The sequence below is a fragment of the Cupressus sempervirens genome, chromosome 1, assembly GCF_028749045.1.
Source record: "Cupressus sempervirens isolate cs-2001-9-10 chromosome 1, ASM2874904v1, whole genome shotgun sequence".
Taxonomy (NCBI): Eukaryota; Viridiplantae; Streptophyta; class Pinopsida; order Cupressales; family Cupressaceae; genus Cupressus; species Cupressus sempervirens.
In genome coordinates this window covers 85,380,786-85,400,558 of record NC_143118.1, presented here as the reverse complement: position 1 = coordinate 85,400,558, position 19,773 = coordinate 85,380,786, and positions in this window count along the sequence as shown.

The following is a 19,773-nucleotide window of genomic DNA, read 5'->3' as shown; positions in this document are numbered from 1 at the left end:
GAGATTGCTTGAGGAAGCTTGATTTCAAGCTCTATTCTAACCTTTGCCTCTTCATAGGTTCCAAATGCAGGCAACTTGGGATCCACTGGTTCATTTACTAGTGCCTCAATGATATCTCTAGCATCATCAATATTTAGCTCATAGGGAAATGGTTTTACCCATGCCACTCGGGGTTTGACTCCCTGGATGTAGACTCTGTCACAGTCAACCATGAAACAGACATCATCCTTATACTCTTCAACAAGTTTTGGAGGTATCCTGAACCAGTTGTTCATCCTTTCCTTGAAATCTTCAAAATAATTATCCATTACCTTATCAAAATTCATACCCATTTCTACTATGAATTCATTTATTTGATACAAAATTGGAGTATCTTTCCTCCATACAACTGCACCCTTAGATGGAAAGAATTTCTGTACATAGAAAAATAAACAAACTAGCAAAGAGCCAAATTTACAAGGGTTTGTCTTTGCAGTCCTTATGCTATCCATGTTTTTATTCAATTGTTTTAATAGAACATCAGCTAGGTCAAACTCCATATTTTTCTTTACAATCTTATATGCCAAATCTACAGCCTCACAGGGTACACTATTCAGCTTGCTGGAACTATACAGTTTGTATGCAATAACACAAATACCAAATTTTAGTTCTATATCTGAAACATTGTTGAGCTTTAAACCTCTGCCATCCCATTCAACTTGGGTTAATTTCTAGAGGTCATCTCGACCTAGGGTTTTGGTGGTTTTGGCTTTGGTCAACATTGGTAAGCCCGTGATCTTGTGGATCATCTTCTTTGTTATGAGGATGGGTTGTTCTAACCACAATTGTCCATTATGCACATGGCTTAAGATATACCTTACCCATTTTACTTGGAAACTCCTTGGCAGATGCGGGATATGGGTTAAACCTTTGGTTTCCAAATGTTTGAACTCGGGTTTTAGGGTTCCATCCACGCATAACTCGGCTAGGGTACTATCCATATCTAGTGTCCCTATTTCTTGCATAGTACACTTGAAATGAGTATGAATATCATTGATTAGAAGTACCTTTGGAGGGATCTGCAATTGAGCTCCATGCGGGTCGAGTGATTCAGCGATGGCAGGAACAATTTTGAAATTGGGCGCCTTCCATTCGACTCCCTTCACAAGCATTTCAGAACCTTTCTTTGCCTTGCTGCCACTGGTGCTTGCGGATGCCATTGCTACTCGGTGAGAGAATGATTTCATAACACAATTTCTTTGCTAGAAGATTGCTTCAAATCTCTTGAACTCGCTTGGATGCACTTGAAAATATATTTGCTCCGTGAACTCTGAATTCGCGATGAAAAATGAGATCAAATTCTACCCTTTTTGATCAAAATCCTGTCATTAATGCTCGGGTATGAAGGTAGATGAGAATTAGGGTTTTATAAATGGTCACTGACTTACTTGATAAACCTTGCAACTCAGTGAACACACAAAACTTTCTTATCTTCCCGACCAAGCTCGGTAAAGTCTGAAAATCAACCTTACTCGGTAGATGCAACACTGTGAATTATGACTTGTATCTGCAATACTGATTTATCATTTCCACTCCTTCTTTCTGGAACTGCTTAGGATATGGCTTGAGGATGCAGTCCCTTATCCTTCTTGATAATTCTAATTAGGAATGGTGGAGTCACCCATTCTTAGAGTGACATTTCCATCATTTGAATTTTCTTGCTCGGTAGACTTAGGAATCCACTGTTGTTTCATTTGCTTTCAAATATTATCAGCTCTAGTTTTCTTTTCATCTTCAACCTTTCCTATATTCATGCAATTCTTGGCTATATGACCAAGTTTAGTACAAGTATAGCATCTTATGGTTTTATCTTTCTTCCTTAGGTGATGCCTTCTATAGTTTGTTCCTATGTGTCCATATTCTCCACAATAGTGACATCTACACCAAGTATTGTAATCCCAACCAAATATTGCTTTGACAATTTGTTCTACTAGATTGAGTGATTTTGATCTACATTCAGATGCCTTATGTCCTTGTTTCTTGCATTTGTGACACTTGCCTTCAAACTTTGGTTTCTCCTTGCATTCATTGGCTTTGTGACCATGCTGATTGCAATTGAAACATTTGCCATTGAATTTACCTTTACCATTACTCCAACATTTGTTAGATGTATGACCTATCTTGCCACAATGATTACAAGTGAGTCTTTGATTCCTTTGGGTACCTTGTTTAGAAGATTCACCTTCTTCCTTGTATCCAAGACCAGCTTTACCCTTTTTCTTATAAAAATTCTGCTCATTTTGTTGATTCAATTGACTCATGTCTGCTTGAGATTTCATCATCCTTTCATTGACTTGCTTTTCAATATTTAGATCATTTTCCAAGCTTTCATTGATTTGTCTCTCAGTTCTTAAATCATTCTGTAGACTTTCATTTTGTGCTCTAAGAATCCTGATTTCTTCATTTGCATTGGATAGTTGATCTGCTAGATCTTCATGTTCAAGGGATTGATTTTGAGTTTCATGACTTCTATCTTCCAATTTTTCTTGTGCTTTGTTTCTTTGTTCCAAAACTTCACATAGCCTGATTGACTATATTTCTTGCTCTCTTTTAAGCTTTCTTACCTCTTCTTGCAGTGATCCATTCTTTTCTAGAAGTTCTTTGATTGCTTTGTCAGCTTCTTCTGTATTACTTGATGGTAACAAATCTTCAATCCTTTCTTCAACATAAAAATGGTCATTTATTTGTCTTGCAAGTTCCTTTCTTCTTTTTAGGGATTGAGAAAGATGTTCCTTTTCTTCTTTGAGTTGAACCATGGCCATCTCCAAATCTAGCTTCTCATTCTCAATAGTTTTGTCAAGTCTGAATATCTCCATTGTCCTTGATCTTTGCTCAAGCTGTCAAGCTCTGTCCTCAGAACCACAAAGCTCTGATACCAATTGTTGGAAATATTCAAGACTAACAAAGTTACTGAGAGGGGAGGGGTGAATCAGTAAGCTTAAAATTTAAACCAATTCAGCATAATAACAAATTTACCATTCATTCATCTACTTTACTGTATGCATGAAAAAGATTAACACACTGATTTGGTGACCCAGAAACCTTTCAAATTGAAAGTAAAACTGGGGTGGGAATGATGCCAATGAAACTTCAATACTGCAGTATAAAGTTGGCCGGTTAAGGCTTACAATGATCATTTCTGGTGATCTTCCCTGTTAGGAGCAAGTAGGACTGCTAGATCCACCTTGTTAGAGGATTTACAAACATACAATGAAGTATGCACTTTGTTAGGAGATTTACAAAAGACTATTAAGTCTACCCTGTTAAAGGATTTACAAAACTGATTCACCTATTAGGATGAAGCAGTGGATCTGCTTGCAACTGGTTTGCTAATTGGATCTTATGTACTGATCACTTGATGTGATGGATATACCTTTGCTGCTCCTTGATAACCTTGTTGAATACTCCGTTGCTAATTCTCTTTCAATTCATTCTTACTTCACTGTTACTTCTCTTCATCATATCTATATATTTTTGCAAATGGCACAATACATTACATATATACCATTCCAATATTTACAGCAACAAGGTCGGCCAAATACAAGTGGACAAAACATTACTGAGTCAATCAGATAGTAGAAAACTCAGGTTCCTCAAACTCACTCGGTGACCTTCTGACACTCAACATCCACTACATTACATGGCATCGTCATGTACTCGGTAGAGGTAGGGGCTCAGTCGATACTAATCACTCTGAGTGGCTTGGGAATTGGTAACCACTGGTGACTCGGTAAACATTGTGTCACTCGGTAGAAACTAACTCCTTCGATTCACTTGGTAAGCACTGTATACTTCCTTTACCTTTCTATCTTGGTAATCACTAAAGCCTTCATTTACCTTCCTGACTCGGTAAATACTAAATCCTTCGTTAACCTTCCTAACTCAGTAGACTCTAAATCCTTCGTTTACTTTTCTGACTCGGTAAACATTAAAACCTTCATTTACTTTCTTGACTCGGTAAGCACCAAAAACCTTCATTTACCTTTCTGACTCGGTAAACACTAAAACCTTTGTTTACCTTCTTGACTCGGTAAATACTGCTGAACATACTTGGTAACCTATGAATGCTCGGTATGAACTGTAAACAGAGTGATGAACTCAGTAAGCATTTAGAATTAAATAAGTCTTGTAACTAATGACAAATGTATTATTATTGCAACATTTAGATGTATTCTATTCTCATTAGGATAATTTGAAGTGTAACATTTTAAAACACCAATATAACTAATGTATGATATATCAATTAAAATACTATTCCATAAATACCTCTCTTTCTTAGTTTGAGATGACATGATCACCTTCTCCGTTGGATTGGGTGACCTCAGCTCCATTTGATCCACTATTTCAATCTTATGTTCTCTTTTTCCATTTTTGATTCATTTTATTCTTAATTTTCTCATTGTCTACTTTGCTTTTTCCTTTTTCTTTTGTTTGATTTTATGAATGTACTTGAGTCCTACAATTCTTTCTTAGATGTCCAAACTTGTGACATTTGAAGCATGCATTGTTAGGTGCATTATTCTTCCTCTAATTTGTCCAATAAGGTTTTATTTGAGATCTATATTCATATGATCTATGCCCATATTTCTAATAGTTGTAGCAATATCCTTTAAATCTAGGTGTAGTAGATACATTCCTCATTCTTGACCTACACTCATGTATTTGATGTCCTTGTTTCTTGCAATGAAAATAGTAACCAATAAACTTAGGTTTAGGATTTTGCATACCATGTTTGCTCCAAAAAATATTTGCAGTATGACCAAGTTTTCCATAGTGATAGCATGTTGGTTTTTCCTTTGGTTTTGCATTCCTCAACTCTCTATTTCTTGATGATTCTCCTTTATCAGTGCATGAATGTCTTGACTCATTAGAACAACTAGATGACTTTAGTAGTTCTTCAAAGTAATTCGTTTCTTCTTTAGATTTGTTGAATCTCTTGATAGATTATTTCTCAATTTTTAGTTCATTATTCAATATGTCCTTCTATGATTTTATATTTGCAATTTGCACATCCTTGTGATTCAGTTCCTAATTTGCAAGCATTAGTTGATTCATCATGTCTAGTTGTGTATTTTTGAGCTTCCACACATCTGATATCCTTTTTTCCAGTCTTGTAGTCATTATTCTTTTGTCTTCCTCAGCCATAGTCCTATCTTCTTTAGCTTTCTTCTTCTTCTTCTTCTTTTTCAATTTTTTTTTTTAGTCACTTCACATAATCTTAGTAATTGGCTTTCATATTCTCTTTTCAGTCCTATTATTTCTTTACTTAGGAGTTTGTTCTTTTCAAGTAGATCTACAGATGCTTTTCCATTTGGATTGATTAATTCAAACATTCCTTCAGTCTCAAACTCTTCATAAGAAAATTATTTTATCTAGATAGAAATTTCCTTTCTCCTTTTTAGGGAATCCTTTATATCTTGTCTTGCTTTCTCAAATTTCTATAGTATGTGTTGGATATCAATCACCTAATTGTCAATAACCTTGTTCAATTTAAAAGCCTCATCTCCAATATCTAATCTCCAAGCATTTAAGCTTCTCTTAGAGAACCAATCTTCCAATAACAATTGTTGACTGATGGATATATAAACATGGTAACTAAGATAGTGAGAGTTGGGGTGAATCAGAATCTTAAGCAGTTTTAGTTTTCACCAATTCATTCACACATTCACTAGTTATCCTATGCATGTAAAAATTATAATAATATACTTATTATATCATATAAATTTGATCTATCACATGCATGAACATAAACACATAAGAAAATATTTTTTACCCAAAAACCCTCCAAGGTGAAGGTAAAGCTAGGGTTGGGATGACACCCACAAATTTTCACTACTATAGTAATAAAGTTAACCTATTATGGTTAAATATTTGATCATAAAATGTGATCTACCACATGAGGGGTCTTCCCTGTTAAATTAATAAGAGACTTCAAGGTCTCACCTTGTTAGAGGGTTAAAAACCTACAACATAGTAAGGAATTTGTTAGGAGATTTACAAAGATTTGTTAAGACCACTCTGTTAAGAGATTTACCCTAATTCAAATAGGTTAGAACTGATGCAATACCTAATTCTTAGTATTCTCTATAAGTTAATTTCAAGTCTTCTCCTTGCTAACTAATCCTCTCCTCTAATTTGATAATACTTGTCTTCCCCTTTCACTTCACTGCTATGATTAGGTCAGTTGCTTTATTAAGTGATAACAAAACCTTTCAGTGACTTTTGAACTAATCTCAATCCTTCACTTCACTAATTGTATGCGTGAAAATGTGGCCTATGCTAACACACACACTTCAACACGGTCCTTATTTGCGGATTCATCGCGGAATGAACATTGAATTGTACATCCAAAATTTGCCCTGCAAAGCGACCTGTTGCCTTCTATCTAAAGGGATTTTGCCTGTTAATATCTTCAGAATCGAGGTGTAGGAAACTAGACCCTCTAAGAACGAAGGATTTGACAATGGAATTAAGCTAAGAATGAGTATACAGATTAATCTAAGAAAATGAAAGATGCAATGTAATCTAAGAACAAATGAAGCAAACTAGATTAAGCATATGCATGATTAAACTAAAATGAGATTAAACTAAAAATGAGAATGTATGCAAGAAATGTAAGTAAATATGAGCATGAATTTCAACAGCAATTCGATAGCAAATCAATTCATCCTCCCCCAAATGAAGAGATGAGGGTCTCTTAAATAGAGTTTCCTGTAATCCATCAACGGTTGAGATCGATTCAGATCAACAGTTAGGATTGAAGATGAGTTTCTGTCATAAAGGGAGATCCCCAAGTTAAAGGGAGTTAACAGACTTAATTTGAGATAAATAAGGAGTTAACTGTGTTAACTCATTTTTGATCAATAGTGAACTGGAAATTCCCCTTTTTTGAACTGAAGATAGATTTTTGTCGAGATATTTAATTTAATAAAATGAAATATGCTCTCATAATTATTTTTTCTATTTAATTAAATAATCTTTAATTAATTAGAGACACTTTTGTTTAATTAAATAACTTCATTTAATTAATTAGGAATGTCTTCCCATTTAATTAAATAACTTTGTTTAATTATTTAGAAGTAAGTACTCCATTTAATTAAATGATTTCTTTTAATTAATTAGAAATACCTTTCTCATTTAATTAAATAATTACATTTAATTAATTAAGATAGGCGTATTTATTAAATAAAATAAATTTAATTCCATAATACATTAGCATTAGGATATAATTTAATTTAATTAAAGTATAAATACTCAATAATTAAATTAAATATTAATCAAGTAGGTTTAATGCAACTAATATGAGTACGTACTATAGGAATTAAATAAGAAATATGATGAATGCAGATTAGGGTTTTTCTGCATCTGACAATTAAGTCAAGTAATGAATAGCAGAATGAGAATTGCCTATTAGAATAGGGCTTTGAAATTATCAGAAATAGACTAGAATTGGTATAATGGCAATGAGCCAATTTTGGGGTATTACATTTTGTCCCTCTTTGAATGAATGTGTGAGCAACGCGTTCAATTCAAAGATAATCAGAAAGCATGATGTGAACATGAGATTGGTTTCGAAGGTGATGACACGGAGACCAATTGATAAGCTTTTTAAGGACCTTCTCTAGAGCAGAGCTTAATCCTAAGGAATTCAAGCAGAGCACTTAGATACCTAAGATCGATAGCATTTAAAAGACTATCTTCAGAACGAAGTGTAATCTTTAAGGATCTAGACAGAATGTCTAGATACCTAAAATTGATAAGCATTTAAAAAGTTTCTTCATAACAAAGTTTAACCTTTAAGGATCCAGATAGAACACCTAGATACCTAAAATTGATAGTATTTAGAAGATTATCTCCAGAACGAAGCTTAATCTTCAAGGATCCAGATAAAACACGTAGATACCTGAAATTGATAGTATTTAGAAGATTATCTCTAGAACGAAGCTTAATCTTCAAGGATCCAAATAAAACACCTAGATACCTGAAATTGATAGTATTTAGAAGATTATCTCCAGAACGAAGCTTAATCTTCAAGGATCCAGATAAAACACCTAGATACCTGAAATTGATAGTATTTAGAAGATTATCTCCAGAACGAAGCTTTAATCTTCAAGGATCCAGATAAAATACCTAGATACCTAAAATTAATAGCATTTAGAAAGTTATCTCCAGAAGAAAGCTTAACCTTCAAGGATCTAGATAGAACACCTAGATACCTAAAATTGATAAAAGATAACAAGGTCTCATCATGAGTCATAGAATCATCCCCAGAATGAGGTTTGATCCTTAGGAGTCAAGGTTTAGACTGTCCCAATACTTGTCCATCAATTTCTGAGAAGAGTTGTTATAAGGTTGATCAATTGATGAAAAGATAAGATAGATGGCAGAAATGTCAGATAGAAGGGAACAACAAGCCCCAAGTGATGAGATGCCCCAAGTGACTAGGACATAAGATGGGAACTAGATGCCTCGAGCAATAAGTATTAAATGATGTAATCATCATGCCCCCTCGGGAGCAAAATCAAAAGATGACACACCAAAAATATGATTTGAAGCAGTATATCATGTAAAGTTGACTTAAGTTGACTATTTTCAAAATGAAATTTGAAAATATGTAGAATGTAAAGTTGAAAAGATTCCAAGAATTATAAAGTATCAGAAAGATTTGACTGCACAAGCATTCGATCACATAGGTCCCTAAAATTTTAAAACACACACACTTCAACAAGTTCCTTATTTGCGGATTCATCGTGGAATGAACATTGAGTTGTACATCCAAAATTTGCCTTGCAAAGCGACCTGTTGCCTTCTATCTAAAGGGATTTTGCCTGTTAATATCCTCAAAATCGAGGTGTAGGCAACCAGACCCTCTAAGAATGAAGGATTTGACAATGGAATTAAGCTAAGAATGAGTATACAGATTAATCTAAGAAAATGAAAGATGCAATGTAATCTAAGAACAAATGAAGCAAACTAGATTAAGCATATGCATGATTAAACTAAAATGAGATTAAACTAAAAATGAGAATGTATGCAAGAAATGTAAGTAAATATGAGCATGAATTTCAACAGCAATTCGATAGAAAATCAATTCATCCTCCCCCAAATGAAGAGATGAGGGTCTCTTAAATAGAGTTTCTTGTAATCCATCAATGGTTGAGATCGATTCAGATCAACGGTCAGGATTGAAGATGAGTTTCAGTCATAAAGGGAGATCCCCAAGTTAAAGGGAGTTAACAGACTTAATTTGAGATAAATAAGGAGTTAACTGTTTTAAATTTGAGTAGAAAAAGGAGTTAACTGTGTTAACTCATTTTTGATCAATAGTGAACTAGAAATTCCCCTTTTTTGAACTGAAGACAGATTTTTGTTGAGATATTTAATTTAATAAAATGAAATATGCTCTCATAATTACTTTTTCTATTTAATTAAATAATCTTTAATTAATTAGAGACACTTTTTTTTAATTAAATAACTTCATTTAATTAATTAGGAATGTCTTCCCATTTAATTAAATAACTTTGTTTAATTATTTAGAAGTAAGTACTCCATTTAATTAAATAATTTCTTTTAATTAATTAGAAATACCTTTCTCATTTAATTAAATAATTACATTTAATTAATTAAGATAGGCGTATTTATTAAATTAAATAAATTTAATTCCATAATACATTAGCCTTAGGATATAATTTAATTTAATTAAAGTATAAATACTCAATAATTAAATTAAATATTAATCAAGTAGGTTTAATGCAACTAATATGAGTATGTACTATAGGAATTAAATAAGAAATATGATGAATGCAGATTAGGGTTTTTCTGCATCTGACAATTAAGTCAAGTAATGAATAGCAGAATGAGAATTGCCTATTAGAATAGGGCTTTGAAATTATCGAAAATAGACTAGAATTTGTATAATGGCAATGAGCCAATTTTGGGGTATTACACTAATCATGTATTACTCCTTGTTCACATTCATACACTTCTCTTATTCATGCCATATTACACCACAAAATCTAGGTTAAGTTTTTATCTATTTAAAGAGTTTCATAAAGAGTTTTCTAGATCCTTTCATAATAGCCTCTTCATCTAAATCATTGATAAAAATATAAGGATATGTAATCCATCTCATTCACATGTAAAAATATATATGAAAACCTCTATGAATATTAAATATTCCTTCCATGTTGGCTAAAAAATGTGTTACCTCAAAATCTGTTCCATTCCTAACTTTTATGTATACTCTACATTGCTCAACCTTTACTATTTTTTGAGACTTGGCATTGTTTTTCCTTAGTTTGTATTGTGCTTAGCACAAATTATGCCACTGGACACTTGTATGTTTGAAACTTTATTGGTCACTATTGAGCTTGACTCATATAGAAAATAATCAATAACCATACACTTTCTTAGCTCCTGTAGAGCTTGGTATATACTTGCTTATGTACATGACTCAGCATATGTATAGTATCATAGTCACAGTGATGACCATTTCACTCTTCCTTGTAAATGACTAAGTGTTTGAGACTAATAGAAAAAAATAGTTAGCGATACCATCTAAACTAATCAACTCTAGTCAAACCTAATCAAAGTGCGAAAAATTCTCATCACTGAATGGTGAAATTTGGTTTTAATGCTCTACAAGTCTCTCTGAATCAACTCCCAATCATCTTGGACACAATTTAATGTCAAATTGATCAAATCAACCATTTTTATTTCATTCCTAATGGGGAAGTGATATTCTATCATTGATCTTTTAAATATGTAAATTTGTCAAGGTACCACCCTAAGGGCATCTCATCTTGATCATTTCACATCAAATTTAGATTTTTAAATCTTTTGCATGAGTGATTTAATTTCTTCACATCAAATTTCTTAGGGAAAGCATAATAATATCATTAAGGACATATTAGTTCTCATTACACCATATTAGTCTGATATTGTTCTATCAATATAAATTATTCCTAATATTCAGTTTCATCACATCACATCAAACTATGCATTCAATTTTTTCTCATTGATTCTAGTCCAATCAAGTTTACAATTGGTATAAATTTTGTTTTGTACGATCAAGTTTGGAACTAGTGCCATCAATTTTTTTATTCTCATCTAATAATGTTAATAATCAATCTTGATGAGTACTGTTTAATCAATTTCAAACCTAGTTCCTATCAAGATTGTTATTCTTCATTCAATCAAGTTAAGAGTTAGCATCTAAAATCAAGATTATTGCTCTTCATTCAATCAAGTTTAGAATCAGGTCATCATAGAATGGTTCATTTCTTCAAAATAATTGTTTGACATCAACATATTATTTGACTCAGTGTGTCTCTCACATAATGACTCAAATAGAGGCAACTGTTATTGCCCATTTTTTGTCTAGAAAACTATACACCCAAATGTGGAATAATTTGATTAATACTAATGTTATTATGCATCAAATCAAATTTTCATAATTAAATATCTAAATTTTCTCATCACATAATCATTAATTATATTATATTATAAGGTTTAACCACTTTATCATAAATTTATTTTATTAAAAAAATGTGTTTCCTTTTAATTAAACAAATAAAAAACCTCTAAAAAGTGCATAGGAAAACCCCTTTCCTAAATTCAAACATGAAAGAAAATAAGTAACCTCTTGAGTGCAGTCTTTTGTAGGAGCATGAGTACATTGATCAAAAAAGAATTAATCTCCACCATTTCTCTCCATTATGTTTCCTCTTCATCTTAATCATCTATTCATTTTTAAATTCTATAAAAGGAGGCTTTCTCCTCATTTCCAAGGACCTAGTCTCATGTCTTATTATTAAATCATCATTTTCCTTCTCACATTTTAAGCATTTAGCTCAATTATTCATTTCTTTGATTTAACTTAAATAAAATAGTTTAACTAGGATGGATTTGGTGACACTTCATCTATGTTAGATTTATCTTGCATCTTTCTTAGATTGCTAATCACTTTCTCATGCATGCATATATGGAGTTCACTAGATTCTTTTAAATCCATTTGATAGTGCACCTTTTAGGGGTCTTTCTTTCTCTATCTAAGGACCATATTTCATCATTTTTTAATCTTTACAGACTATTAGGAAGCTATAAGGTCTCTTTCAAGACTTCAAATCCATTGAATTTCTTAAATATAAGGGTTTATTGAAGTATTCCATATTCTTTGTATACATAATATAAAATCCTACCATAAGGATCACACTAAGTGGGATAAAATGGTCCCAAAATATATATTAATAATATATAGATACATTTCGTTTATGTCTTATAGTAGTGATCCCAATGATTGATTTTGACAAACTCAACTTAAGGTTTGAAAAAAGGCTTTTAGTAAAATAATTTATTATAAAAGGATATGAATTAGGTCTTTGATTATTGTAGTTGTATGTTACATAGGTATATAACTAGTTACAAACACCATAATGTTGGCATAGGAGCAATTGTATTGTTGAGTTTTGTATTTGGGTGATAGCATAGTAATGTTTCAATAGCTAATTTGTATGTATAATAATGGAACTGATCAAGGCATAAGTAGATTTTCCACCCCATTTATCAAATTATGGCCTAATATGTATGTATGTATGTATGTCAATGTGACTTCCTTAGGGTTTAGATCTCAGGGAAAATTGAATAGTGGTCTTTAGGTAGTGTTATTGAATGCATGTGTATTACCCATATTATAATAATATAGACTTCTAATAAGGAACTAGTTTATCATGGGTATCATCCTATTGGTTAACAATTTGTCTCCTTTATCTTTTTTGTTTATACCTTGACTCTTAAACTACCCAATAGCTTATGGAGAACAAAAAAGTTAACAATAGAATGGGCCATTGTAGTAATCTATCAAAGACCCCATAATTGAAAGGTACAAATCTCTTTTAAATTTAGGATTTGCAATGAATTTTGTTTTTCAAATTTTGGGGGTATGCTCTTAACCAAAGTATAGAAGAGGAAAATACTAGATTGCTCAACACTTTAAACAACCTAGGCAAGTAAAAATGGGGACTAAATCACAACATGCAATCTATTATGATGTTAATGCAAGACATGGAAATATGCATAACCAACTACGATAGTAGGAGAAAAAGAAAAGATGGCAAAATGGCTGATTCTCAAATTACAAAGTTAATTGATATTTTGAAAATACTTGAATTGTCTATCTCTCATCCACTCCATCAACCAATTTCAAGCCTCCTTATGCATCAAACTACACTAAACACATAAACTATGACATATAATAGAAAGGAAAAAGGGAAACTTATGCTAAAGAAAGTAAGGCATACAATCTATTGAATGAAGGAAATAAAACCTAGTTCATTAGCATTCATTCAATTTTCAACAAAAACTAGTTCATTCCAAATACTACACTATAACTAAATGAACAACAAAATTAAAATTGGACTCAGAGTCACACACAATAGTCCCAACTATAGAGGTTTGCCCAAAACTAATTTTTCTGATCTTATTAACTTCCCAAAAAGTTACATATATAGCCTTCTCAAAAATTGCTAGTTACAATAAATGATTACATTGTAGAGCATCTTTGAACAAAATAAGCTAAATGAAGGACACACTTGAATCATTTTCTGTTACAAAGACTAACAAAATTTTATGAATGGCTATAAAAAGAAAGAAGAGAGAGAATGAAAAATGTATGGAAGAGAATCATAATATCATTCTTTCTTAGAAGTAACTTCTTTGGCTCTGTAAGCTTTCATAACGTCAGTTACTTTGTCTAGTTCCTTGACAATTGGACTAGTGATGTTGTTAGCTCAGATCATCTAGTAGTTGTGCATCTTAGTCAATTCTAGTGACCCTTGACTAGAACTTCTCCTATTCTCTCCTTATGATTGAGTTTGTAGTTGAGATTTATTAGATCTTTGACATTTTCAAGTTGAGTGGATCAACAACTTCATCAAAAAATCCCAAGAACTTTGACTTCATCCTATCAATATCCACAAGCTCACCATTAGTAGACACAAAGGACTCTATATGTAGTATCTTTAGATATTTAAATAATTTCTTGATGACCTTTTGCACTAGGTCATGTACATCCTTGAGCTTTTTTGTAGACCTCATACAACTCTCTATAATAAACTCCAAGGATTTTTCAATGAAACAATGATTCCTTTCCTATCTTGAGGATCCCAAGGGTAATGGAAACATTGGTCTTCATATGAATAAATCCTTGTAGTAGGGCCAACTACTCTATCAATTCATTTACTACCTTTTTTATGGTGATCTAATGATTGGAAGTTTCCTCTCTTAGCTTGCGAGCATTTAACACTAGACTTCCCAAATTCTCAATTAGTGGGGGACCTTGAGCCTTCATCTGGTCTACCCATGTTTGGACAACCTACATGAATCACTAATCTTGTTGCAACTTTAGGAGTAGATTTTTTTTCTCCTCTACATTTAGGTAAAATTGACTTGATGAAGTCCTCTAGAGTGTAGACCTAATGTACTCCATCAATTCTCTATTTGAAGCTGTCAAGACCTCCTTTTCTGCTTTAAGCTCTTCCAACATGTCTTCAATATTGTCATTGGTGGACTTCCATATGTTCACCATGGATTTTTGAATATAGATACAAAGATCCACTATTCTAATATGGAAGTCATCTTTAGAAATCTCAGGGAATTTTCCTTCCTTTTGTGGCTTAGCAATCTTTACCAACATGTGGCCAGAAGTTGAATTAGTGGCTAATGCATCAAATTTTTTTTTTACATCTTCATTTTCTTGGATGTTTGGGAAGAGGTGGCTTATGTGATCAAGTCCTTTGATGGAGCCACTTATTCATATATCCTCTTCTTCTTATCAATGGTCTCCTTGAGCCATGACTTAGTAGAGAGAACATTGGTAGGAGACTACAAGGTAGTAGGATTGAATAGCTTCCTCGATACTAGGGGAGTTTTCTTTGTCTAGGAAGCAATAAGGAATGCAATGATCTTAGTCACCAAGAGGGATAAGGTATCCCCTTGCTAAGATGTGTCTTGTTCTTGGCCATCCACGAGGTTGGTATCACAATCCAAATTGATGACTTGAACATGGGATGTGGGTTTTTCTACTAATTTATCTTTTTCCTTGTCCTTGTCCTTGTCCTTGTCCCCTTTCTTCTCCCCAACTTTACTAGTGTCTGGAAGAGAGCCATCACCATAGATATGACTGATTTGCAAATTCTTGTCTGGAAGAGAGCCATCACCATAGATATGACTGATTTGCACATTCTTCTCTGGAGGCTAGTCTCCACCTTAACCAATAGACTATAATAGGCTTATACAAGTTAAAGTAGTAGTTGTGGTGGTGGTTGCTACAGATGATAGAGAAGCTCCAAAAGATACTCCACCTAATGAACTAGGGCTCCTAGTCCTCTTCTTCCTCACTTGGGTCCACTCTACCCACTTATCTATTATTTTGATTATTCCATGCATGAGGACCTTCCATATTATCTATATTAGGAACTGCAAGTGGGGTAGACATTATTGGGGTACCTTTGATCTTCTCATAGGATGTGGGGTTCATATAGGCTCCATCATCTACAAGTTTAGAAACATCAACAAAATCATTATATAACTTAATTTCATCAATTGTTAATCCTAACCAAAATTTCTTTTGAGTTTGGTATTTTTTGAGACACCTAGCCCAAGAGTCCTTGATATTTGGAACATGCCTATTAGCATATCCATATTTCAAGTGATCTCTTACAAATTTGACTAGATCATATTGAAGCTTGAGTACCTCATAGTCCACCAAGTTGGTTTTGTTCTCAAAAATCTTCACCAAATTTTGAGCACTAGATCTAGAAGCACATGAATAGGGTCCAACCACTATAGGGAAGGGAATCCCAACTATTTTATTTACATTAGAATAGAAGGTGTTCTCTTCAAGAATTTTTCAACATAATTCAACTAGAACCACCTTGTCATTCAGGTACCTAGGCAGTCTCTTGGGAAAACCATCAAAGGAACCTATCCACAAGTAAGAGAAGCTTAGAAATTGAATGAATGAGTATCCAAACTGGTTGATAGCCAAAAATGACTCTAGTGAGAATCTCCTTTTAGGGCATCCTTTCAATTCCTAGTATAGCCTCATTGTGAAGGGATCATTTACTATGACATACTCCTCAAAGCTTTATGTAGTTGTAGATGGGGGTAAAACTCATGTACCTTCATACGCTCATCATAGTTTTGAATGCTAGGAAGGTCAGGATATAGGTGGTGAGTGGACAAGGCATAAATTAGATAGGAGGAAATGTAAAATTGTTCAAATCCTCTAGCCAAATTCATCCATGAAGCAAGCTCATCAAAAATGATATGTGCCTTGTCAATCTGCATACCCTTAGTACAGATAGCTTACAAAAGAAAGAAATGGTTCTCAATTAGCTCTAAGATCTCTTCTTTTCCTTTTAGTCTAAGTAACAAGTCAAGAATATCTATATCTCTCTCTTCAAATTTGTGTCAAATAGGGTCTTGAGAATTTTCCTCTTCTTCAAGTGAGGAGTCTGAAACTAATTTCTTTGCATGTCTTCCTATCTGAGGATCTTGTTCTCATTGAACATAGATGCAAAAGAGCCAAATTCAATATCATAGTACTCCTCTTTTATAGGAATGTTGAATATAGAATACATTGGTGCCTTGTTGATCAAGATGAGGATACATTGGTCAGGAAATAAAATCTTCTTTGTTTTTGGGTCATATCTCTCGTTGCATCCCCTCACAAGCTTTCATGCATGTACTACCATTAGAAAACTAGCTACCTCAACTAGTCCTCTTTCTTTAAGCTGTTGAGCGATCAGGTGAATTGGTTGAGAATTCACTCTCCTATGGAGATCACCCAAATCATAGAGTTTGAATGACTTATCTATTAGATCTTTCAATTCACTCTCCAAGCCTATTAACTTATCATAACTAGAAACTTTGATTTTCATTTTGTATGATTATACAAGATGTAGTTCTTGGTATATAGTCATTTTACAATACTTGGGAAAATCAATTTCAAGAAATTCCAATCAAATGGGTATCAAAATTTGAACGTTGGCACCACATGAACAAAATTAAGTTTGGCCAATGATCATAATATTAGGATTTGCATTTAATTCCATGATTAATGACTATTTAAACTTTCCATTCACTTGCACATAAAAAATTGTATTTTCAAAAGCTCAATTACTTTACTTAGAGTAAAGTGACATTACTAAAATTCCTTAATAAAACAAGTTGTTAAGTTTCATGGTGAGTGCCTTATTTCACTTCAGAAACTAGAATGTAGAAATACTTGATAATATTAATACATGCCAGGTAGAGAGAAACTTATCTTTTTTGCAAACCCACTTTCCTTGTACTTGGAATTGCAGTGTGGGGAGTGATCTTTTGTAAGCTTTTTCACTTCATTCTTTTACTTTCCACCTTAAACATTTAACAATTCCTTTCCTTTATATTAGGGTAGCTTTCTCACCACTAAATTTTTTGAAAGTATCTTTTGAGAAACTCCTAATAATATTCACTTTAAGGTGGTTTTTGTTTCTATTTTTAAAACTTTCAAAGAAGTGGCCCTTTTCACTACTTGGGGATGGAAAACCCCTCTCTGAGCAACATTTTTTGGAACAAAGTAAACTAACAATACTTTACTCTTTAACTTTAATTTGACAGCTTGAAAGCTAGATCTTGAGCATGCCTCATTGATTAAGAGCTCAAAATAGTTCATTCAACATCGTGCTTTTATTTCTTGTATTTAAAGGCTTGGATTTCACATAAATCCTTGTAGCAAAGAAAAACTCATAGACCCACTTTTCCTTGTTATAGTATATTTTACCCTTGCAACATGAATGGGATTCTTCTTAACTTTTTTCCATGAATTTGTGGGTCTTTCTATCAAGAAATAATCATAAAAACAACTTGCTAATCACTACCATAGCTTCATTCTTTAGATACCAAGTTGATTAAGTTTGTCAATGGGGAAAACTAGCTCAATTGCTTAAAATTTGTAGGAAAAAGGATGTTGGGGAAAGATAGTAGATGGTTAAACATAGATAACTTACTTCTCATTGAGAAGATGCCAAAGCACATCCCAATCATACTTAGATCACCTAGACCCCATGCGCATCAAAAAAATAGAAAACCCGCATAGAAGAACTAGGTAAAGGTAATGCAAGGGAGACCCAAAAAATAAAGAAAGTGAGGTACTTGTGAAAGATGAGAAGTAAATTAAAGGATACTTAAACATCACACTTGAACAAAAACTCACTTAAATACTAATGACTTTAAATTTTACATAGGTAGGACTAAAACTTGGCAACAACTAGCTCTAACTAGGAACTTAGGCATTGTAAATGTCTAAGAAGGGGCCTTGAAATCTCTAGTTTCACACAGCTAGAATAAAAAAATAGAATGGAAAATTTAACTAAACATGCAAAAAAAAAGAAAAAATTAACCTAGGAGAGTAGGAAAATAAAGAAAGGAAAGATGTAAAGTAAACCTACGTAGACTAACACTAACTGTAGGTGCTAGCTACTTTCAATTGTGAACTTGACACAACTTTAGATCCTAGCCATTATAGAAAAATGGTAGAATCTCTCTAGAGGGATATGCCAAAATAAAAGAATTATTTTGGTTTACTTTCATAATCTTGAAAGGGCCTTTCTAAAGGGAGTCAAACTTGTTAGAAACAATAGTCCACCAAGATAACTGGTAAAACATTTATCAACCTTAAATAATCTTATCCATTCAACTAAAGTAAAAAATAACCATAACAAGATGCACATAGACAATTACACCAAATATGTTAATTATGGAAACCATTGATTAGAGGGAAAACCCTAGTGGGAATGATGCTCACAAGATGATGTACTAATATATATATATTTCTTGTTAGAGGATGGACCCTGTTAGGAGTCTATTACAACATTTAGTACATATGAGTCCTTGTTAAGAGACTTTGAATCCTTGTTAGAAGATTCCAACCTTGTTAGAAGTTGTGCCAACCCTATTAGGAGTTAAAGAAGATAGAAGGACCCACTATCCAAACATCTTCTAGGGCAAGACCATTGAACTCACTATCCAACCGATCTCTCAACTATTTCTTGCAGAGTAATTATGTGTACTATACTTTAACTTCTTTCCTTTGTCCTATCAACTAGACCAATGACTATCAGACCTTGTAGACTAGGTCACAAACCTTGGAGCCAAGTATAACTTTGGATCACAGAATAAAACCTTGACAATGAAGTTTCCTTCACTTCCACTCTACTTTGCTTATCTTTGCATTCTGCTCTTTGTGCTACTTATAATAATTCACATTATTCCTTATATTACTTATCATGATAAAGGAAAATGTCCTTCCTTTATATGGAATCCATAAAAAAATTCCCTAACTTGGTTGTTACACCTTCTCAATTAATTATTATAGGACCACATTAAGAACATGTTATACTTAACAATAACATTAATCTTTCTCCTTGAAACTTAAATAAATTTTTGTACACATAACATTATGACAAGCAATCTTGGCCACATCATTATCAACATGTCTTCTTCACATATTTAACTTCAGATTCTCAGAATAACAAATCTACTAAGAGATATAATAAGTTTACCAGAACATGCCTCTGTAAACTCTATCTTAGAATAATCTTCACCAAAACTTGCATAACTTCTTCTAGAATTAATATCTTATGCTTTCAAGGTTAGATTTATATACGAGACACATAGTATAATCTATCTTTA